The sequence below is a fragment of the Manacus candei genome, unplaced genomic scaffold, assembly GCF_025592945.1.
Source record: "Manacus candei isolate 608988 ecotype Guabito, Panama unplaced genomic scaffold, ASM2559294v1 h1tg000014l, whole genome shotgun sequence".
In the NCBI taxonomy this organism is placed as follows: domain Eukaryota; kingdom Metazoa; phylum Chordata; class Aves; order Passeriformes; family Pipridae; genus Manacus; species Manacus candei.
The window spans coordinates 14,720,856-14,745,598 of NW_026138062.1; the positions used below are offsets into that span (position 1 = coordinate 14,720,856).

The following is a 24,743-nucleotide window of genomic DNA, read 5'->3' on the forward strand; positions in this document are numbered from 1 at the left end:
AAAAAAATAGCTTTCACTTGTTTTTAGTTATCATTCTGATTACTTTGACCAATACCTCAGGTAGTTTATGGTAGTATACTGTTCAATTCTGTGAATGTAAATTCACTGAAGTTCATCTTCTGGGAAAAAAAATGCTTACCAAAATGCCCAGAACAAAAGGATAGTCTTTTGGTAAACAGCTGCAGTCAACCTCCTGCCTAATCCACCCAAACTGTTATCACTGTATTTTTGTTGTAGGTCTCCTACCAAGTTGTTCTTTATCAAGAGGTATGCTCAGTTTTGGGACTGCTGCACCAAAGACTAGATTTTCTAAGATCAGAGCATTCTGCCTTCAGTCTGAGAAGCAGAGCTGAGGTCTCTCAGCAGCAGTCAGGAAGGTAGGGAAAGATTTCTCTCTCTGCGACTGATTCTTTCTCTGAAAGTTTCTGGCCTTCTTTCTCCTGTAATGTTTCTGAGTCCACAGAGCCTCAGAACAGCTCATCTTCTGGTTGCCAACTATGTAACTTCCTCTGAAATCCTTTTCTATATATGTGCTTTATTACCTCAACAGTGAATGTGAGGTTTACACTTCTGTTTGATTTCAGTGAGATTATCTTGTGGGCTGGTGGGAGCATCTGATATACATAGCCCAGTACAACTTCAGTGACAGTGGATATTGAGAAATCTGAGATACTCAGCAAGTCCTTCCCCTGAGTCTTCGCTGGCAGTCAGGCTTCCCACATCTCTCAAGTCCCTGAACCTCCAGATTGGGGTTGGGGGAAAGAAGTAAACAAAGAGCAGTTTGAGACCATCTGGTGGAAGTGAAAAGGCACAAGTCTCTGGGTCCTGATGTATCACAGGGTCCTGAGGGAACTGGCTGATGTGATTGAAAAGGACCATGGAACATAACCTTGTGGAAGCAATGTTAGTGCACATACAACACAAGGAAGTGATCTGAGACCACCAACGCAGCTTCACTAAGGGCAAATTGTGCCTGACCCACATGCTGCCTTCTATGATGGAGTGACTACAATGGTCAAAAAGGGAAGACTGATCAATGTCATCTACCTAGATTTCTGTAAGACATTTGACACAGTCCCACACAACATCCTTAACACCAAATTGGGCACCTGTGTTTGAAGGGTGGACTATTGGGTGGATAAGGAATTAGCTGTATGGGTGCAACCAGAGAGATATGGTCAATGTCTCTATGTCTAGGTGGAGGACAGTGAACAAATGGTGACTGTCGGGGCTCTGTCCTGGGACTGGTGCTCTTTAAAATCTTTATCAATGACATAGACAAAAAGATTGTGTGCACCCTCAGCAAGTTTGCAAATGACACAGAGCTGAGCAGCGCAGTAGACACAACAGAAAGAAGGGGTGCCATCCAGAGGGACCTGAGAAGTGGGCCCATGAGAACCTCATGAGGTTCAACAAGTCCAGGTGCAAAGTGCTGCTGTGTTAATCCCAGACACGAGTACAGACTGTAAGAAGTCATTGACAGCAACCCTGAGGAGAAGGTGGATGAAAAGATGGCAGTGTGTGTTTGCAGACTTCAGCAGTGTTTCTCCCCCTCTACTCTGCCCTCATGAGACCCCACCTGGACTACAGCTCTGGGGTCCTTAGCATAAGAAAGATGTGGACTTGTTAGCATGGGTATAGAGGAGGGTCACAAAGATAATAAGAGTACTTGACCACCTCTCCTACAAAGACAGGTTGGGAGAGCTGGGGTTGTTCAGCATGGAGAAGAGAAGGTTCTGGGGAGATCTCATTGTTTTCCAGCACTTAAAGGGGGCTTATAAAAAAGGGAGATTCACTTTCTGCATGGGTAGATAGCAGTCAGGCAAGGGGGAACATTTTTAAGCTAAAAGAGGAAAGATTTAGTTTAAATATTAGGAGAAAATTCTCTAATACCAGAGTGGTGAGGCACTGGAACAGGCTGCCCAGGGAATTTGTGGATGCCCCATCCCAGAAGATGTTCAAGACCTCTTTGGATGGTGCCCAGAGCAACATGATCTAGTGAGTGGCATCCCTGCCCATGATAGAGGGAGCTGAAACTAGATGATCCCTTCCAACCCAAACTGTTCTATGATTCTATGATCCACAGTTGAACCCTTATACGCAGTGAACTTAACACCTGGGTGAGAATGTGGCTGGCTGTTCCTGATTCTTGTGCCCATCTTCAGATATCTCATGTTGTCATGTACACACAGAAGGATATAAACACAGCAGGATATAAACAACATGAAAATCCTGGGTTGGGTCCAAACTATCCTCACTTATCTGCATGTTTCCCACATGAGCATATGATTTACCAGTAAGTAGTTCAGTTAACTTCAACATAACATAAAGAAAATGTAAAGTCATTAGAAGCACTGAACATTTGGCAGTTTTTTTAATGCTTTAACTATAATTAATAAATGTGGTAACAGGTTTTTGTGAAATGGTACAGCAGACAACATAGAGAAAAGAGTGGATTTTTTTTTTTTTTGAGAGAGACAGTTCTGCTTTTTATAGTAATTGGGATATAAACACCTAAAATCAGGATTTTATACTAAAAGGGCAAGCTAACCTTACTAATGGTGATTACTCACTGTATAATAGAAAAGGAAATAAAAGCTTTTTTATAAAATGTACCAAATCCTAAGAGTGCTGTTAAACTCATTAAAGAAAAAATGAAGTTTGAGAAACTGGTCTTATTTTTTTTCACTCCCAGTAGAGTTCATTTCTACTTCAACAACTAAGCCAAGGTCACATTTAACTCACTTCAATTTCACCCAGTGCACAAGCTAATGTCAATAGTACAGCTGCCATGCAGAGCTAAAGACTGATGGTTAGACAAAGCCATTTACACAAGGCTGGGTCTTTCATCTTCTCTCAGCTAGTGACATAAGAAAGCACTGAGGTTATTCTCAACTAGAGAGTAAAACTGGCATATTAGAAAAAATGTTATTCTCCTTAGCTGTCACACAAAGGATCTGAAGAAATGTAGAAATGTTTTTTTCCTTGGTCATCTAGGGAGATCACAAAGTGACTCTAATAGCCTTCACTCTGAAATTTTCACATGGTTTAAGTGATTGCCAAGTCTGATATTTTCCATTTACACTTCATTGCCATCAGAAAAAGAAAAAAAATCAATATACCTACCTACTCAAGTGTGTCACAGGATGAGCTTATAAAAGAAGACATCAGTCTTTTTAGGGCATGAAAAATATACTTATTCAAATATATCTTATTTAAAATGACATAAATTGCAGTGGTTAGTCAAGATTCGATTTCCTCTGAAATATAAGACTTAAAATATTCCCTGACTTGCCAAGGAATAAGAATCCTTCAAACTGTTGATATGTACAAATGTACTCGTTTTCTCTTGTAAGTTATACCTGCCACAGTGTACCAATATGAGTGACTACCTTTAGGATTTTTAAAGGGAAGGTGAGATTTAACATATTATCACATTTCTCTGAGAAGCTACAAATAACTGGAACTTTGCCAAAACATGGGAACATAGCTTTTTTTTTTATTATTATTATTTCAGTCATACTATGTGTATGAATTTGAGTTGCAGCTTGTTGACCCTAATATGATTCCACATGATGTCATGCTGTTCTAACAAGCTCAACCACCCTAAGCAGAACTCTCTTCCCCTTGTATGCTACAGCTCTTACATATTTTATCTGTCCTGTTAAAGATTTCTAGCAATTTCCATGCAACAATATGCAATGCCTTTGTTTTAGATTAATAAAATATCATAGGTACAATGGAATTGTCTTGTCAAAGATTTGACTGCTTGGCCACTGTCAAGAACATTTGACAAGTGAGAGCCAAATTTGTCCCTGACTGTTTTGCTCTCAATGGAAGCTGACAGGTCATCATTCAACTTATGATGTCGTTTCAACCCCATTATCGTTTTTACCTTGTTTTAGCACCTCTCTCTGGCAAAGGTAGTGAGTAAGATATTGAAGAACTGAGGTGGTATTTCAGGCTATCTGCCAGCAAGTGCTGAATAATAATGGAATTTATTTGCTTGCAAACTGAGCTATTGAATTTAGACTTTGAGGGGGTCACCTCTGTGATTTGTCCCATCCCCAGCTGGTCAATCATCTAAAAAGGCAGAATTACCAGGGTCAATTGTGAAACTCTTTCCCCTATGTGGTAGCACAACATACCAACCATACAACGACTAGGCCATCCCCCACAGTTACAAGTATTTCAAGGTCAATTTATCAATTTAACAGCTTCATCTTCTTAATCACTAAACTTCTGTCTCTTTGAGCTTGTGCTGAAAGACTGGGGCTGCTAATTAAAATGGAGCTTTACTAGCAAGTACACAAATTAGATCCTGTCAGTAAGTTTATTCTAACTATTGGTCATTTCTAAATGCCTTTTTAATCCCCTAATTTTTACATTAAAATTCAAAAGCCTAACAATCTTAATCACCCCTACATCAAATTCATCATTAAGAACAGGAAGCCAGATGGTATAATTTTGATTTACCGGACTTCAGCGTGAATTAATGTACTGAGTGCCGATAATGAATACATCAAACCTGATATTGCAGAAACCTATGAATCTGGCATGTTAAATTAATAACACACTTTGCACAATGAAAGCATGTAAGCTCATATAAAACTGAGGAGTAATGGTCCCTTTTATTTTAAATGGTCTTTATTAGCCTGCAGTTTTGACTCCTAAAAAAAAAAGATATGAACATAGTGCTTAAGAAAGTTCTGTCTGTTTCCTATCTGTTCTTTTTTTATGTAGACACGAAGTTAAATGAAAATAAAAATCCACCTCATTGAAAACTTCATATTTGTGAAAGATATATTGGTGAAGAAAGGGCCCCAGTGAGTTGCCTAAATCCATAAAATATGTATTGAAATTATGGCTAAAAATTTGACAGGCATACTGAAACACACTTACCCCAAAAAGGTGTAGTACAGTGTTGTTTGTAAAATGTTGTTTGTAAAATTCTATTATTTCTAATGTGTATTGCTTCTTATTCCAATATACCTATAGTGAATGCAAAGCTGAATAACATTTTGTTAAAACAGAGCATCAGGAATTGGTTTTACTGAAGAACAGAGGAATCATACATTTGGAAATAATTGCTATAAAAAGAAGTACTAGGTAGGTAAGGAACCATGTTTACCACATTTTCTGATTATCTAGCTATTATATAGCATGGAGATGGCATAGAGATTAACATTTTTGAAAGAAAATTGATGAATATCAAATTTGAGCTAGGGAGTAGCTTGTGTTCTAGCAGTGAGAGATTACACAGAGCTGAAATTACTTAAATATATCACTTCTGAACACATAATTTCACATTTACTTAGTGTAAATTAAAAAATATGTCAGTTGTTACATACTCTTGTAGACCTATAAATACAAGGATCCCACCTAATTCCTATGCACACCAAAGACAAAATTGCTTTCAATTTTACTGATAGCAGGATCTGGCTCAAATACTTAAGTGTAAGATCTGCAGCTTCCTTTTCAAATATATAGTGGTAACACAAAGAGAAGTAATTTCACCAATCTGAATTCTAGCTGCAAAGTGTGGCTGCATTTTATAACTTCTAGATGAAATACAGTTTGAACTATTTTTACACTGAATGATCTAAAATATACAAATGTAGACCTATAGACCATAAGCCAGAAAGGCAGGATGAGGCTGGTCTCTGTTTTGGAAACCACAGATTGTATGCTCTCTAAAGGACTTAGAGAGTTAGAAGATGCCTAGTCCAGGCCTAATCAGGATAAAGCTGACTGGATAAGTTAACATGAGCATAAACATTTCCCTGGGTTTATTCTGTCTCTCAATTTCCACACAGAAAGCGAATGTTTCGACTGTCTCGGTGTAGCTGTAGGAAATATATTCCAATAGTGAGGGTAGGCTAATACCAGGGAAGACATTGCAAACCTGAATTAGGTGCTACTTTCCAACTAGTTTTCCTTATTGCATGAGTGCGTTCTTGCACTTACCACTATGGCATGCAATTTATACTGCCTAGAGATAAACTGATAAGATTGATTCCTAAACAAAACAAGGGATGCATTATGAATTTTTCTAGAGAAGATATAAAAAACCTCTTATGTGTCTTCTTTATATATTTAGTGTTTTTACCCTTCAAAGAAGTAGTACTTTACTAATATTTGGGGAGGGAGAAAAAAGGTAGTTGTTTCCAAAAAAAGAAATTTATGTACAAACCATTCTAGTAACTTGGATAGAAAAAGCCTGTTGTTCCTGGGTGGAAATGTTTCTTACTCTTAAATCTCTAGCTGAAGTTCATTTGACAAACCTATTATAAAATGAATAAATGTAGCTCTGTGTGATTTGTCCATTGTCAACATGTTAACACAATTTATTTGAAGGTAGATTGATGAAGGGTGGCTGAAGGAGTTTACTCTCCTGAGTTAAAGAATAGAAAACCCTTTTTCCTTAGCATTTCTTTTTTTCTTAGAAGTTCACAAGAGTAGATATACAATTATCCTCGACTTGCTGATGCAAAGGAACAGAGCATTTAGTTTCTTGTCACTGTCTCTGAAATTCCTAAAGGTACAATTAGCATTTCATTTGACATAATGTTGAAAGGTTCATAGATTGATCTTCCCTAAAATGCAGGAAGAATTTTTTGAAATGCAAATTTTGACATTTATTAACTTTTATTCCAGATCTGTTTATAGACTGTAAAACTGTGCATACATTTAACTCAAAGAAGCTAAAAGGACAATGTTTAGGTGGATACTCTGTGTTATAATAAAAGTCTATTTTATTGTTTCAACAATGAAATTTTTATTATCAGAGATTTATGATATCAGCACAGCAGTTTTTACTGCATGATTCACAGTGTTTTTATAGATGTATATTCAACAAAACAAGGAGAGAAATTGTACTGCAGTGCTCTCTCTCAGGAGTGCATTTCCCCATTGAAATAATGTCAGCAGTTTTCCACCTTCAAAGCCCTATGTTTTCAAATCAATTAACAATTCTAATTGTGCTGGAACAGTTGTTCACTTAGCTTGGCAAATGGGACAGGAAACATTATTTCCTTTCTTTGCCTAAAACGAAGACTTTAATCTTCTGAACCATATTTAACATATAAAAAACACACAACTGAAAAGTTAGGCAGTTTGGAAACTCACTCAGTTGTAAATATTGTTTTTCTCCGTGTTCAGATCTTGGTAGAAGAAAGGAGCAAGAGCACTACAGTTTCCCCTCTGGGTGCCAGCAAACCGTCTTAGAATTCATTCTGAATATTTCAGGTGAGATTTGTATCTATCTGGACAGCTGTAAGAGTTACTGCTTTTGCAAGATGGTAAAACAAACACTGATTCTGACTGAACAAGTGATACCAGAATACAGATCTGTATCATGTTACACAGGTCTGACATAAAGTAAGTAATGCAACATGCCAGAACCAAGACTTAAAGGTCAAAATTACATTCCATTTTATTTATATACATGTATATTGTGTGCTTGGGTAGGGGCATAGCAAAAGACATAATTACTTTGTCTTCTTACAGAGACTAACATCCAACAGTTAAAATAAATACGCCTGTTTCTTCTGCAAACCCCAGAGTGATTTACCAGATGGGCAAAATAATATTACTCCATTTAACAAATGGAACAATCTTGTGGTACAATGCAGAATTGTATAACAAGCCCTTTTTAGGATTAAAGATAGTGCTTCATACTGAACAAAATAAAAATCCACTAGCAAAATAAAAGTACAAATATGGATTTAAGGTTTTGTCTTTGCATAACACACTTGCATTACTCAATAGGTCATGAAGTGAGTAATAAGGTGTATTATTCATATCAAGAGAAGTACTTGGTACAGATTATCTGTATGAAGGATCTGGTGAGCATTAACATATGTATTCACCTCAGTCCTAGCCTTGTGTAAGGATTTGCCAAGAATATGGTAATACTCCGTGCATGTAATTCCTGGATGGTCAGAACACCATTTTTACCACAACTGCCTTAGACAGTGCAATCTAAGGAGTCTTCACATGCATAGCATTGTTGGAGATACTTTTTTAATATGATGCCTATTCAGATCTATTCCAAGAAAGAGATAGATTTCCATGGCTGTTGTGGGTTTTTGTTCTTTTACAGTTTCCCTGTCATTTGAATGTCTTCACTATTTATTTCTTTGCTTGTGTGATTGTGATTTTAGACAGGAGATCAAAGTAAAAATGGTAGCAAACTTTTAGGAGTTAATTAGAAATTCAGGGTCTAGAGTTGAACTTATTTGAGTACACAAAGATTAAAAGTTTTTCCCACCCCTTCCTTTGTTTAACACTGATGCAATTGTTCTACATCCTCATGACTAAACTCAATATCTCACTGCTGAGATAGACACTTTCTTATTGCATAATTTTAATTTTTCACTGATGAGGAAGGTGTCTCATTTGTTGCATCTCCTAGAAGAATGGGATCATAGAAAGATATTTGTCCTGGTATAATTTTTAGGTTTCTGATTCAGAGCCTGAAACTTGACTCCAGACAGGGTGAAACTCATCAGAAACTGTGTTCCCTGGGGGTAGTGAAGAAAAGGCTGCAAGAAAAAAGTGGATAATGGTCAGTACCTAACTGCCATTCATGAAATTATAATAGTACTTGACATGGATTTAGTTCTTTTTGTCTTCCTCATTATCGTACACCTCTTTGCATCAGCTTGGTATCAGTTCCTTATTTTGTAAATGATGATTTAAGCTAGGCATTATTCAGGGTATTTAGTCACAGTGACTACAGCAGCTAAATTCAAGAAAGCCTGTCTGCCATCCACAGCTGCCAAATCTTCACTTTTTCTGTCCTCTCAGTGGTGATGAGTAGTCATAACACCAAAACTAGGTAGTGATAGGAGACAGTATTAATGCGATTTGCTCAATGATTTTGTCTAAGCTGATAACAGAGATTACAGTAGAATGTGGATATGTGTGTGCCACTGCAGATGCATAGACACGTTTCACCACATGTGAATATATTTTTAGAGCAGTGCAATTTCTAAGATTAGGTCTAGACACCTAAACTGAGACTTAGAGGGAAATTAGATCAAAACAGCACTCTTGGAAATATTTGTTGCTCAATGGGCACTTTGATTTATCGCTTTCCAAGAACAGCAAGAGACACACTGTGATGCCCTAGTTCTTGCCTAATATTCCTTTTCATTTCAGAAATGGAGCCTTTCTCTATTTAAGCTTTGTTGGGACTCCATGCAGTTTTTCATACTCATTTTCTCCCAGTACTATCAAGATCCCTAAAAAATACAAAGTAAATCTTTCTCTCTCTCCCTGAAAAAGAGTGATGTTTTATTTTTTTCCCATGTTTACTGGCTAGAACATCCATATAGGCAGTCCCTGTTCCTTTACATTGTCCCAGGAGAAGGTTCTAGTTGCTAGAACAGTAGCAGTTATGAACGCCTCCACTGAGTGTGAATGTTTAGGGCACCCATTTCAGGGGGAGAGTCCTGTATTTCTTGTCCCTACTTGTGTAATCACGTTGCTGAACTTTGCATTCAACAATCATTGACTTAAATGCCAAAATGACATATATTTTCAGGGACAGAACCTAGAATCACTGAGCAGCCAGCATCACCAGACTAGAAAGCCATATTCCCAGTTTACTTTTCCTTTCTGGCCCAATGAATCTCAAATCCGTCTTGTCACAGTAAGTATATCTCTATAACCAGGTTAAAACAAGAGTAGTTTCTTCTAAAATGTGCTTAGCTTTCAAGGCTGAAACATAAAAATATTTGTGTCCCGAAAGTATATTTTTTCCCAATTTCTGACAAATGATATAATACATTCTGTTATCCCATTTTACAAATGTTGTTTTTCTCTTGCATATTTTCTTAGGGAGAACAAGCAATGCTCTTTCCCCAGAGCAGTGGGGGGAGCATTCTCTAAATAAAAGATAACAGAAGAGCAGGCTTCAGCACCGAATCCTTGTTGTCCACACTGCTTAACTCTTAGTTCATACTCTTCCTATGCTGACTGCAGGGCAAATCTCTCTAGAGGAGACTAGTCCTAAGGAGTATAAAATCTGCCAGTCAGAGCCTTTTGGCCTCAAAGAGAGAGGTCAGAGACTGGTCTCTGGCCCATTTTTATTTACTCATGTAGATACACCCAAATTGGCTGCAGTGCTTCACTCTGAGAAACAAGTTTGAGAAGTGTGCTGTCAATGGCTACACAGACATATCTTTTTCTTTTAATAGGAAGTAAAGAGATTATTAAATTCTTGGGGGAAAAAATAGGGAGGAACTTTCCTTCAAAAATCATTTTTGCAGTGTGGATTCCTAGGTAGCAAAGTGCCTTTCCAAAGATGCCAGGAAGGCATCTCAAAGAAGGCATGCGACTTTAGCTAACCTTTGTCACTGGTGTTTCTCATTTAACCAACTTTAAGTGTTGTATTTCCCTTTGAGACAGAAAAGTATCTTGGGTACCTAATGTGATGTTACAATTTCTGTTCTAGAGGTATTGCCTAAGGTTAGGGACAGTGATATCTGTCTCTGTCATTTACCAAACTTAACCTTGTCACAGTTTGATCCTGAAAAGAACTCTTTGATCTGGAAGCTGCAGCTTGTATGGAACCTGCCTGTCATTTGCACTTCTGGAGAAGAATGAGCATAGCTCCCACTATGCTGCAAGGCTTATTCACTTTGTGGTCAATTCTCAAATGTCTGTGAGAAGATTATCTGAGTTATGTATTATATGTGTCATGTTTTAAAAAAAAAAGGAAATTCTTTTCTAACCTCATTCCATGCTTATAGTCTTGTTCTTAAAAGGTAAATATACTGAACAGAATGTGCTAGCATTTACTGTATGTGTGTGGGTTTTATGTGTTTAACTTTATTTGGGTACCCTGTCCCCTCCTCTCACTGTTCTTGGAGAGTTGACAGCATTTATGCTTGAAATCTGTTGCTACAGAGTGATACAGGGTTTGGTTTTGTGTCTAAAGTACTGTGAATACCTACAGTACTATAAAAGTGGTCATTGTGATTTAGGATGGCTTATTCTTGGCCACTCTTTGTCCTTTCCACTGTGTAATTCATTCCTGCTATTCTCCTTTTTTTCCTATTTTTTGTACCTGTGAGCAATTGATTTCTTTTGATAGGAGGTTTGATTGATGCTGTCTTGGCTAGATATCTGAGCTTTTTGAATTTTGTTTCAGTGGTTTTAGTGCTTTGTACTGTGTAATTGTGTAACACTTAAATATTACAAGTGCCTGAGACAAGACTAAATAAATAAAATTAAGTGTTGTGTGAAATGTTATCCTCTTTTGTTTTTCTTCATATATTTAGGTTTATTTAATTAATAGCTTGCATTTTTTGTCTGATACTTGTTAGATAGTTAGCATAATAATAACTTCAGGATTTCTATCCTGAATTTTTTTTTATTTTTATACAAAGTATTGTATGACACTTATTCCAACCAAGTAGATTATTTTTCCTGTCATTTATTTATTATAGTTCAATGTAACTGAGATACACTTCATAATAATAGGAAGATAACATATTTATTGTTCTTATTTTAATCCTTCAACTTTATCTTAAGATATGAATTAGAGAAAGGACTGGTTTCTCCTCTGTTACCATTGTTTATTGGCAAAAAAGCTTATCTAATGAAAATATTCAATCCCTTTTTATGGAATTTTAGACATTTAACATCAGTTGAATAACTAGATTTCTGGACTTCATGTAAAAAAATGCAAGTGTCTCTACTATTCTGATTTTTAAAAAAATCAAACATTCAGGGAAGTGACGCACAAAACTTGGTATAACATGTCCACTTTTTGTAAGATTTATTCTTTCAGAGGAATTAGTTGAATAATTATTACAGTAGTTATCAGATGACAACAAAAAATATATTAAAACCCTGTGTTTAGATAAATGTTTTTAACACAGTTGAAGCTAATGTGTATTTCTGTTAAATAAAATAGAGTTTATGGCATGTTTATGACAACTGTGAAGGTTTTTTCTATTATTTTCTCTGTTTTACCAACTTATGAAAAAATAATGTAGTAGTTTTCATGATTTAATATCCATATTGCACATGTTACAAGGCATTGGTACAACAAAAATCATGTTTTATTAAAACATGAACATGCTTTCAGTATCATATCTAGAAATAGAGACTTGAAATTCTGGCCCCAAGGTCTGATACAGTCCACCCTGTATGAAACGGTAACCACTACAGAGTATTTGAAATGAATGGACTTGATTTTCCATTTCAAAGTACTCTGAATACCAACACAAAGCATTTTCATTTCACCCAACTTAATGGTTGGAAATTTGAGGTCGACTATTAGAGCAAAAATGTGTCAGTTGTTGTCCCAAGAGAAGTGTCCAAAGGCAGTGAAGAGTTTTGATACCCTGACATTTTCAGAAAGGGAACTTGTGTTCAACAGTTCTACAGTGAGTTCAACATCATCTTCCAGCTTCGCTTGATCACTTCGTCAGGCTTTTACAAGGGCTTTTGCCTAGACTTTACTTTGGATGTAGGCACGAATTCAGGATTTGTGAGAAATACTGGTATAAGTAAGGAGATTTTTTGAGTGGAATTGTTTTGCTGATTATTAATTTTGTCATTTAACAAGTATGCTTAGATGTGCATAGGGAATTTGGTCAGTAGGTAGTGGAAAAAAAAATCAAACATTCACCTATTTTTTGGTTTCTCTCATTAATCATGCAAAATATTGATCATGCAATTATGATATGTGAAAGTTAAAATGTCAATAAAATAATATACAGTTTCAGTACTTTATTAAATTGAGGGTAAGGGGGGGAGTGTCATTACTGGTCCCTCAATAACTCTGCAGGGGACAGGAGTAAGTTTGAGGAGAAGGTGAAGGTTGGAGAACCAGAGAATTTGCCTGGAAGACCTTTGCTTAGAACTGCTGTTTCCTGAATGACCTCTATATTATACATTGCTGATTTAGACTCTGATTCAACATATAATCATATGCTTCCTGTATAAATTTCATAAATGCAGCTTGCTTGCTAAGGTTTTCAGGATTAAGCTTTCTGAGGGATGGCTTTATCACACAGATAGTGGGACCTTGATTACTCTTTTTTTCTTTTTTTTTTTTCATTTTTAGATCTACCAATGGTGGTAAATCATTTAGTATTACAGAAAAGTCCAAAGAGAAAACATACTAATCCTACTAAAAATCTAAATACCTTAAATTTTCTGCTTTATTTAAGCACAGTTGTGTATTATATTCCTCCATTATTGGACACCAGTAACTTCCAAAACATCTCTGGAGAGATAGATAGATAGATGATAGATAGATAGATAGATAGATAGATAGATAGATAGATAGATAGATATTAAGGCCACATATGATCATTTACTACTGAATTATTTTGTATAACAGGAGTGCAGAAACTTTGCACCTGTCAGTTCTGGCTGATTTTCAAAATTGTGTGTAAGTGTCAAAAAAATGACCTGCCAGGCTGTGCTAGTGATTAAGGTCCCACTCAAATTCTTCAGTGATTTAAAAAGAGTGTTTATCCTTGAAGGGTTATTTCTGTATGAGTCTGTCCATCTCGTATCTAGCAAGTGAAAGGTTTACTGTCTGCATTAGGCATAAAATGATAGCCCCAATGTCAGTAACACAGAAATGTCCATTTTGTGGCTGGTTTAAAATCACATAGGATGAAATACTGGTCCTGTTGAAGTCAGTGTGACTTTGACATTGATTTTTCCATCAAAATTATTTCTGTTGATTAGCTTTATCTACTGATGACCTATATTATAATAGTTGAGTGCTTTTTCTGGGGTCCAAGATGTTCCCTGAGGCACCAATGCTCTTTTCCTAGACTTAAGTGCCGAAGACACATACCTGGGTTGGGATTCCTAAATTTTGTGTAGATCAGGGGGAGAGAGATGGGATCCACAGTCCTCTTGAGAGGGTAATTCAGAGTACGTGCATCAATCTCTTTCTTCAAGGTCTCTTCTGAAGAAGCTTATTTCTCTTCATGTTTGTTGAACATGCAGCAAGCCTGGGAAGATCACAGACCTCAGTTAAACGTTGAGGTTGGATGACAGAAACAGCATGCTCAACCAGGGCATTTTGGCTGTGTATTGATGGATTTCACATGGTAGGCTACGAGCCATCCTCAGTGACTGTGAAGAGATGAACAGGTATTTCATGGTCTTTGTTGCAGCTTGAAAACAGGATTAGCTGATTTTCCAGCTAATTGATTGAGAAAATTTTGCATCCAGAGAAAGAAAGACCTAGAAGAGCTAAATTACTGTTTCTTCTTCTCAATCCCATTTCTTTACTTGGTAGTCTGAGGGATGCCATGACACTAAGCTCAGAAATATGCTAGGAATAAGACCTGATGATGCTGGTGAGGCCTCTTGTCCTATTGCATATTGAAGACATTCCAATAAAAGCATTTTGGTGTATGTATTTACATTAAAGAAAGATAGTCATACTGGTTACACAGAAATCAAATGTTCTCTTAGCCTGATACTCATCTAACACACAGTATATAATGATAGTGCAACAGCTACTGCACATATTGAGATCTGTTAAAGGAATTCAGTGCCCAGAGGTATTTAAAATCAGTATTCATTTAAAAAATATATTTGTGCAAATGCAACCTGTGTGCAGTAGGAGACATAACTTGACAGATACTGACAGTGCTTGAAACATCTGGGAATGTTCTGCAGGACTGTGGTAGGGGGAAACAGTTTTCCCCCTGAAGTTATAAAATGGTAAAACCCCAGGGGGTGGTGACCCTTGAAGTTTTGAAGTTTAACCCAATGAGTGCTTCTGCAAAATATAAACATATCACACTAAGAACGGAAGAGAAGGTAGTTGTAGTTTGTTGGTAGAAGAAGCAGCCATGTTGTAGGAGCCACGAGGAGAAACAGCCCCACTGGGGGTTGGGTCTCCCCCAGCCCCCAGCGGGTGGCTGCAGGGGCTTGGAACAGCATAAGGCTGGGCTAGGTACCTGTAGCTGAAAGCTAAAGGAGTTTCTCTCCACTGTGAGTGAACAGCAGAAGCAGTGGCAGAACAACACTGGCCGGAGCGGTGGCAGGGAGCCAGGAGAGATAAGATCGAGCAGCAGAAACAACAGACATGCAGCACACAGAGAGAACTCCTGGAAGGAGAGAGAGAGAGCCGAGAGAGAGAGAGCAGTAGAGAGAGTAAACAGAGTTTTGGGGTAAGAACTGAAACCAAAAAGCCCCCAAACTCCTTGGAGACCCCTCACCTCCTGGAAGGGAACGGTGAAGTACAACATGCACTGCAGAGAGGAGCTGAGAAGCTCAGAGCGTCCTGAAAAGCTGGACCGGGACGGAGAAGGAATGCAGAGGGGGTGACCTTGGCCCCCCCTCGCTGCTGCTGCCGCCAAGCCTAGCAGCCTGAGACAGAGCACAGGAGCTCTGGTAGAACTCTTGAGGCAAAGGCTTTCAACTGAAAGCTACCCAAGATGTTCTGACTCAGGGGTGAACCCCCTGAGGAAGGGACTTTCACGGAGATGCCCCTGCACTTCTGCCCCGTGGTGAAGTGAGTTTTGTCCCTGCTGGCAGTCCATGGGTGAGACCTTCGCTTGGAGTCGAAGGAGAGCCAAGAGGGGTGAAAGGAGACCCCCTTGTGTCTTGAAGACCCTCGTTTGGAGACGACGGGCCAAGGGGCTTGGAGACCCCCTTGTGTGTATTGAGAAGAGATCCAGCTACAACAATCCAGTTACAGCTGCTGCATAGAGACAAAGAGACCTGCTGCCTTAGAGACATTGCTGCTCTGAAGAAGGGATCTTTCCTTCCCTCCTGGACTTTTATTTGGAGGGGAGAAGAGATTTGATCCATTGTAAATACTTATGTCATGGTAGAGATAGCTAAGATTGTATATAATGTATTGTAGTATTTATTTGTACAGTCATTGTAATATATACTCCCTTTCCCCCATTTTGAGTCTTGTGTGGTTGTCTGGAAAACCCATCTCACATTGGATTGAGACGTCAGAGGGGGCTAGGACTAGGGAATTGGATTTTTGGAGCTCTCAAACCATGACAAGGACAATAGTTAAGAACCACTCATAAGGGCCTTAACACTGAGCAATCCTATTTGAGCTGCAGAAAGGGACAAAGGCATAGTCTCAACTCTCTCCTACCTTCCTGTATAATGGACAAGAGTTCTGTATTTACAAGGGCAAATAAATGCAGAGATACTGGGTGAAAGCATGTTTAGGAAAAGTAAGGATAATGTGGGCCCATTACTAACATCCACAAGACCATGGGCCCTGACAGAATGCATCCACGTGTGCTGAGAGAGCTGGCGGACACCATAGCAAATCTGCTCTCAATCATCTTTGAAAGATCATGGTGATCAGGAGTGGTGTCTGCAGACTGGAAGAAAGCAAATGTCACCTCAAAAAGGGCAAGAAGGAGGACTCAGGAAACTACCATCCAGTCAGCCTCACCTCAATCCCTGGAAAAGTGATGAAGTATCTCCTTCTGGAGGGCATCTCTATCCACATGGATGACACGAAGGTGATTAAGAAAAGTCAGTATGGATTCACTAAAGATAAATCATGCTAAATCAACCTGATTACCTTCTATGATGAAACTACTACCTAGACAGAGGAGGGAAGACCAGTGGATATGATCTACCTTGACTTCAGCAAGGCTTTCATGATTGTCTATCACAAAATCCTCATAGGCAAACTCAGGAAATGTGGACTGGATGAGTGGACAATGAGGTAGATTGAGAACTGACTGAATGGCAGGTTCCAGAGGGTCATAATCAGTGGCACAGGGTCTAACTGGGGGCCTGTCACTAGTGGTGTCCACCAAGCTTCAGTTCTGGGCCCAGTATTGCTCAACTTATTCATCAATGACTTGGATGAAGGTATAGATGCCTCCTCAACAAGTTCACTGACAACACAAAGCTGGGAGGAGTGGCTGATACCCCAAAGTGCTGTGTAGCTCTTCAGAAGGACCTTGACAGGATGAAGAGAACTATCTGAAGTTCAAAAAAGGCATAGGTAGGGTCCTGCATATGGGGAAGGATAACACCAGGCACCAGTACAGGCAGCCAAGAAGGCCAATGGTATCTTGCGGTGCGTTAGGAAGAGCACCTAATACATCCCAGGGAAAGGGTCAAGTGAGATGATCCTGCCACTCTATTCAGCCCTAGTGAGGGCCCATATGGAGTGCCATGTCCAGTTCTGGGCTCCTCTGTACAAGAGAGACATGGAGCTCCTGGAGCGGGTCCAGCAGAGGGCAACAAAAAAGATTAAAGGGACTGGAACAACTCTCTTATGAGGAAAGGTTGAGGGAGCTGGGCCCGTTCAGCCTCTAGAAGAAAATGTAGAAGGGATCTCATTATGAATACAAGTATCTGAAGGGAGGGTGTCACAGAACCACTGAGTATACTGAGTTAGAAGGGACCCACAAGGATCATTGGGTCCAACTCCTAGCCCTGCACAGAACCATCCCCAAGAGTCACACCATGTGCCTAAGAGTATCGTCCAAATCCTTCTTGAAGTCTGTCAGTGCCATGACCACTTCCTCAGAGAGCTTGTTCCAGTGCCCAACCACCCTCTAGGTGAAGAATCTTTTCCTAATATCTAACCTAAACCTCCCCGACACAGCTTCAGGTCATTTCCTTGGGTTCTATCACTGGTCACCACAGAGAAGAGATCAGTGTGTGCCCCTTCTCTTCCCCTCAAAAGGAAGTTGCAGACTGCAATGAAGTCTCCCCTCAGTCTCCTTTTCTCCAGGCTGAACACACCAAGTGATCTCAGCCACTCCTCATACGGCTTCCCCTCAAGGCCCTTCACCATCTCTGTTGCCCGCCTTTGGACAGTCTCTAAGAGATCAATATCTTTCTGATATTACAGTGCCCAAAACTGCCACAATATTCAAGGTGAGGCTGCACCAGTGCAGAGCAGGGCAGGACAATCCCCTCCCTCAACTGGCTGGCAATGCTTTACCTGATGCCCCCCCAGGACACAGGTGGCCCTTCTGGCTGCCAGGGCAATGCTCACTCAGATTCAGCTTGCCACCAACCAGGACCCCCAGGTCCCTTTAGTGGGACTGCTTTCCAATATCTCATTCCCCAGTCTGTACAAACATCCAGGGTTGCCCCATCCCAGTTGCAGAATCCGGCAATTTCCCTTGTAGAACTTCAAACGGCAACAAGAGGATGGATCCAGGTTCTTCTTAGTGGTGCCAAGCAGTGGAGAGAAACTGATGCACAGGAAGTTCCATCTGAATATAAGGAAGTTATGCAGTGACCACGCACTGGAACAGATTGTCCAGAGAGGGTGTAGAATCTCCCTCCCTGGAGATCTTCAAGAACTGTCTGGATGCAATCCTGTTCAATGTGCTCTAGGATGACCCTGCCTGAACAGGGAGGTTAGACCAGATGACCCACTGTGGTCCCTTCTAACCTGACCTGTTCTGTGATTCTGTGATTCCTCTGGATAGGTGAATAGTCCATCCCTTCAGCAGGACCATGCCTTTATCTAACCAGTTTAGAAATTTGAAAAATTGATTCCCTTGAGCTTGATCTAGAAAGGGCTGAGTATTCCTGCGTGCAAACACCAACGTCCATTTCCAGTTCAAGAGAGATTTTGGTGTTGTGATTTCTTTTATTCCTTTTTCTTTTTTTTTTTTAATAGTTGGAAGGGAATTTTTTGACCCTTCTTTCTGACTAGAAGACTGAGCTACAGACTCATCAGGATATAAAATCAAGATCTTATGAGCTGAAAGAAATAATGGATTGCTTTCTCTAAACCCTGTTGGCTGACATGGATTTTGTCAAATTATTATCTTTTTAGCTGCATATCTTTGTCAACATGCAGCTTTTTTCCTTGGGTTGTGCTCTGATTTCTAAAATCTGATATAGCTTCTACTGCGTTTGCTGTAGGGTTTTGTGGGAGAGAAATTTGATCGGATTTATGTCGGTTTCTTTTTCCACATGCTAAAATGATATAAAATAAAATCAAGTACAAATCTGTTTTATAAAGCAAATTTAAGAATTTTGAATGATGTTGCATCTGTAACATAGACTTAACCATGTTCTAGACACAAATAATAAAAATCATCTGAAGCCTCTGCTTACAAATTTTCTTTAAAAAATATTTACTGATTGTACCTGACTTGTTTTACTATGTCACTGCAAAGACAAAGCAAATGTTGATTAAAGCAATTAAAAGTTTCCTTTGTTGGCAGAAAGAGATGTATTCAGATACAGCTTTTTTCTTTGTAGACGTCTTAATAAGCATCAGCAGATTGAAATAAAATCTGTCATCAGTTATATTTTTTTCTTGGACTAACTGTCTACTTCACATACATAATAAGAAAGATTTGTTACCAAAGCTTCCTTATATGTTTTCTATTTGTTGTTGTAAAATGGTAAATGTTGAAATAACACTAGATATATCAATCTGATATTATAATGCAATGTATCTGACAGCTGAAGAGAGGGAAAAATGTAATGACTTATATAGTATTTGGAGTAGTGCATTTTTTTCTTGTTATGGGTTTCTTCAAAAACACAACTGTGCTGTTTGGGTGTCTGCCATCACAGAGGGATATAAAGCATTATTCTGGATGGAGGATTCAGCTTTAGCAGAATATAAATTAACTGCCGTGTAAATATAAACATCAATTAAGTTCTGTCACTTGTTAAATATTTATTTACTAAAATGATTTAAGCAGAGAAGCTTGCTGAGGGGAAAATTGTCTGTTTCTATCTATACACTGATGGTACCTCTTAGGAGCCTGCTTTGTTTCTATTGTTTCTTTATTTATAATCTCTTATGTGTGGTTGCAGAGGTTGCTATTTCAAGCAGCTGAAAATTTAAGGTGTATTTCTCACCACTGCTGAGCAGTATTAGGCATGTAACTCCCATTAATGCTAATGGGAATTAAGCAGGTAAATTCCTTCTTGCATTAGTGGATAAGTGGACTCCCATTTTCAAAGGTGACATAGACTTCATCTGTGCAGTCAGCACATGATTGTACATGACAAGATCAGAGCAGTGCCCAGATACAGAGGGGAAGAATAAAACATCTGCAATGCATTTATCCTTTTATTCTGATTATCTCTCCGGAATAGTCTGTCAATAACTTTCAAAAGATGGTTAGGCTTACACAAACTCATGGGCAAATATTGTTAAGTTGCATGATCTTTCTGTGCTCTTGGCTAGAAGATGTAAATAGAGACATTCATGACATTCAGTAGTTCCTCAGTTCTTTCTCATAATAACAACATTATTCACAAATGGGCTTCTTGTCACTTCTGTTGTCGTAAACTAAGTATATCAGAATACAGCCTTGTGAAATAGAAGTTACAGAATGAGTCATTTATGCCACTGAAATATCCACATCATCATTTTTCTTTCCTGAAAGAATAATTGTTACCCTCATTTACTCTTTGTGTTACATTGGATACCATATTTATTTGGCTTGGGCAGATGAGAATTATTTCAATAAGAATTTAGATGTTTCTAAGAAATATCTATAAAAATGCAGAAGAGAAATCTAGTCTTATTCTGGAAATACAGATTGATTGGATGCACATTGAGTGTCACAATGAAACTTTCTGGTTTATGAATTTACCTTACACCAGGTTTAAAACACATAATAGTTCCATACAATGTTTAAAAATGAGTGAGATCAGATACAAAGACATAAGAAGACACTGGTAAGTTCTATGTAAGCATTGAACTTTTAAACTCACATGTGCAGAAAAAGAGCTCTTTGGAGCCATGTGAAAAATTTAAAAGGCAAATCAAAGTTTTTAAGCCTTCAAGACCAGGCACATACTTACTCCTAGATTTACTTTTTAAAGATCCTTTTTCAATACAACTAACCCGGTCAACATAGGACCAAACTAGTACATACAAACCACACAAAAAAACTTTAACTGGTCATTGCTTAAAGGCCCAAGAGATAGGTTCCTAATTGCCATAAATACTGATTCCCGTAAGTTCTTTCTACATTCCCATCTAAATTTTCAATAATGATAGCAATCACACAAACCATTCCAAAATCCTAATCAAATGCCTTCTCAGAGCATTCATAAAATGAAATGCTGATGCAGCACATTCTATTTAATTGAGATACACTCAAACTAGGAAGTCTGCTTAATCAGGACGTCTCTCTGGGAACAGTTTAAGTCCAATGATACTTAATGGCAATGACTACTGCTTAATGTGGATGGCAATTCTGCTTAATTGAGGTTTCTTCCCGTGATGTAGAGGTTTACAGCTCTGCACTTTTAAATAACTGAGACTAATTTTGTGATATGTTTTACTAAATGTATTTTAAGTAAACGTGATGAATTGAATGGAATAACACTTGAAAAATTTTAGTCTCTGTAGGAAACAAGGCCTTTTAGCATTTAAAAACCTATCAGGGGCAAAGCAAGAGGAGATATGACAGAAATGTGTAAACTGAAAACAGTAGTGTTAGAGGAAATGAGAAGTTTGTCTCATAGGGGTTTTTTTATGCGCGTGAAACATCTAAGCTAAGTAGTTTTAGTGGACGAGGGCTCCAGAATTCAGTTCTGAATCTAGATCAGTGTCTTCTGAACCTTTGAGTGTCAGAAAATGGGGAAGCAAATTAAAAAGGCACATAAGTTAACAATAAGCAGCATATATGGCACATCCACCCTGTACATATTGTGGAGGGCATGAGGAGAGATCTCTGAGGTCTTTGTGAATGTTCCTGACAAGGTCCTCTCATGTGTAAGGTGAGCCATGAAATAAAGCAGAAAGAAACATGTTTAACATGGAACTATTCAGTGAAGACCGGTGTGCAACACAAAGGGGACCAACCACCTGAAAAATGGATAACGTAGAAAACCTCCAGGATGGATGTTAAAGAGACAACAAGTACATGAGAGAGGACTTCAAATCCTGCTCAAGACTAGTCACGTCTTTAACCACATCATGGAAGTAAAGTGGAATGCAATGCGTCCCTCATGGGTACCTAATCTAGTGGCTGTATGGAACTGCTAATGAATGGTATATTTGATTTGCACAAAAGGCCCCATCACCTACAGAGTACAGGCATGTTGAAAAGTAGCTGAGTTTATTATCATTTTACAAATGGCTGATGAGCATAAACTGTTACTGCTTGACAGGACTACTGTGCACCTATATTCAGCACACAAAAGCTTTCTAGCCTTGGTATCTGGAGTATGACTTGGGGTGTGGAACCACAGACTCAAATGTGAGTCAGTGAGATTTTGTTAGAGCAGCACCGCCATAGATGCTTTTGTAAAACAGGGAAGTTCAATGCCATGATTAGGTGAAAAGACTGTCTATATTATGCAAAGGAAATCTTAGGAGAGTGTATTGTTGAAAGAGAGCTTCTCTTCCAGTGAACAATTAGACACGAACATTGCAGGACGAATTACTAATTTTGAAAAAGCAGTGGATCCCACATACTGAAGAAATATTACACAGTTATGACAGTTGACAAGCATATTCACCGCTTTAAATCTAACCTGCATAAAGCTTTTAAAAACCTTTGAATAAATATAGTGCTTTTATGACAGTAGGACTGTATAGCAAAGAAATGCTGTCACATTTCACCCCACTGTCTGCATATAGCTCTGCAAATGGTGCATAGCTCTCATCTTCAGCACTGTGTCTGTCCCTTTGCCTGTCCTATGATGAAATTGCATGTCATGCCAAATTTAGTGTGCTTGCTTTATGATGTGCAGAGTAACAAAGAAACCAGCTACAGTCTTTAAAAAAGTAAAAACACGATCTTGTTTTCCTTAATACTGTACTTCTTTCCACTATTTCCTATTTGGTAGCTGCAGCACAAACTCTGAGAGGTGGAATTTAAAATATGACAATCTGTCAAGGCTACAAAAATCCTGAATAATCTTTAGCAAATCAACAACTTCCATATCATCAGCAAAGGAAGGTGGTTCAGACTTGTTGAACCTTAGTTATTATAGGCTTGAACAACTCCTGATATAGAGGAGAGATATGCATGATTATGCAGGCAAGCACAAGTTAAGTAAAGCTGACTCCTGCTCACTGCAAATCTAATTGACAATTTTGTTGCCCTTCTCTGGCTATTTAAGAAGAGTAGTGAGGTCAATGGTAATGACATGTCTCATGGTTGGAAAATGCCACCCACTTGGTTTCTTTTTACAAGGCATTGATTTCAAACTTCTAAGTTCAGCTTTGTTACAAGGAAAGAAGATTTTTAAAAAGCCTTGTGGAGTGAATTTGCTGCTTGTGAAAGGTGACTGCAGAGACTGAAATGCTCTGTTTTCACAGAGAAGACGCTGTACCTTTGCGTTCTTTCTTTTAGTATTACACTGGCAATTCAGTGTCTGCTTCCTCATGTTTTCATATATGCTTCAACCTTTATCATGTGGACTCATTCCTAGGATGAGGGTTTCTACACCGTAGACTAAGTCTGAAGAATTATAAAAAAGCCCCAAATTAATTACATTTGCAAGATTGGTAAAAGATTTTTCAATATTGTTTGTTTCAAAGAACGATAATATAGCTTTCCTGTTGGGATCATCATGATTAACAAAAATAGAATAGGAAGAACTTTGTTGCTACTCCCTGACACTTGGGATCCAGATGGCATTAAAATATATGCAAAATCTGAAGAAGAACCTGATTTTTTCACCACTGGCAATTTACAACCTCATATTGTTGTACTGCCCTTCAAAAAGCACTGGACAATTTGTGAGCAGTGGTGATGAATATGTTGTACACACATTTACTAATGTAGAACTCTTTCACTGGAAACTCGATTTAGCTCTAGCCTGTACACTTGTATTTAGGTGTGCAAAGATGGATGGTTATGTTTAAGCTAAGAGTCTGCCAAAGCAATTGATAGAATTTGAGAAGTGACCAAAAGCAAAAGTTAACAAAACATTAGTGTCTAATTCCATTTAACGTGTCTCAGAGTATTTGAGACAGTCTCATGTGCTGCTACATATGGAACAGAACCGATGGAAAACATACACCTTCTTGGAGTGTCAGACCCTGAATGGAGAAGTCCTATCATTTCAAATGGTACTAGTTATTTATGATTTGGTACAGAATTGAGTCAATTTTGGGAGAGCTCTAAGTCTTTTTCAGTAGCTCTCCATTGCCTACAAGATAAATTCAGACAGATCTCTTAAATAATAACTACATTTAGACAGATAAATTCATATGTACACGATCTGAAACTAAAGCCCATATTGTGTGTCTGAAGTTTATGTAGAAATTTTCAATTATCATATAATGGCTGGTCTACAATCAGTTTAGAACCACCATGTCTGAACCCAGTTAGCAAGTATGCTTCCGTGCACTAGATGTAATGATACGTGAGAGGAGAGAGACACTCTCTGACCCTAGTTCCCTGACCATGGAATACAATAAGATCTCCATCTCACCTAAGGACTCACAAAAGTGAAACTTTTACCCTTTGTTTGCTGTCTGCATCACATTGAATAATCCCATACTCGATCTGTAGTCAGTGGAGGTGCTGTAGGTAGTGCAAAAAATTATTCCTTTTGTAGAAGCATTGAACTCCTGCATACTTCTCCCCATCTTATGAAAAATTTAGAGAATTAGTAGTAGCATCTTTGCCTAATACCTTAGGATTCAGTGACACCTGTACTTCAAGTAAGGCCTTTCACACTGTCTCCCATAAGAACCTAATAAACAAGCTGTTGATGTACAGGCTGGATGAGCAGTGAGGTGAGTTGAAAACTGACTGAACTGAGTCTAGAGAGCAGTGATCAGGGGCACAAAATCG

General features: G+C 38.5%; 1 long non-coding RNA gene across 3 annotated transcripts in view; it reads left to right on the forward strand.

Moving 5' to 3' along the window:
* The first annotated feature begins 241 nt into the window (after positions 1-241).
* LOC127467924 (uncharacterized) overlaps positions 242-24,743 on the forward strand; it is a 29,539-nt gene continuing 5,037 nt past the window's right edge. The window contains exons 1-4 of one of the 3 annotated variants that reach the window (XR_007903350.1): positions 242-377; positions 4,999-5,109; positions 7,162-7,248; positions 10,531-11,221. This is a non-coding gene — a long non-coding RNA (uncharacterized LOC127467924). Of the gene's footprint in view, positions 378-4,998; positions 5,110-7,161; positions 7,249-8,461; positions 8,564-10,530; positions 11,222-24,743 lie in introns of those variants that run through there. The other 2 variants (XR_007903349.1, XR_007903348.1) reach the window with 2 other exon arrangements.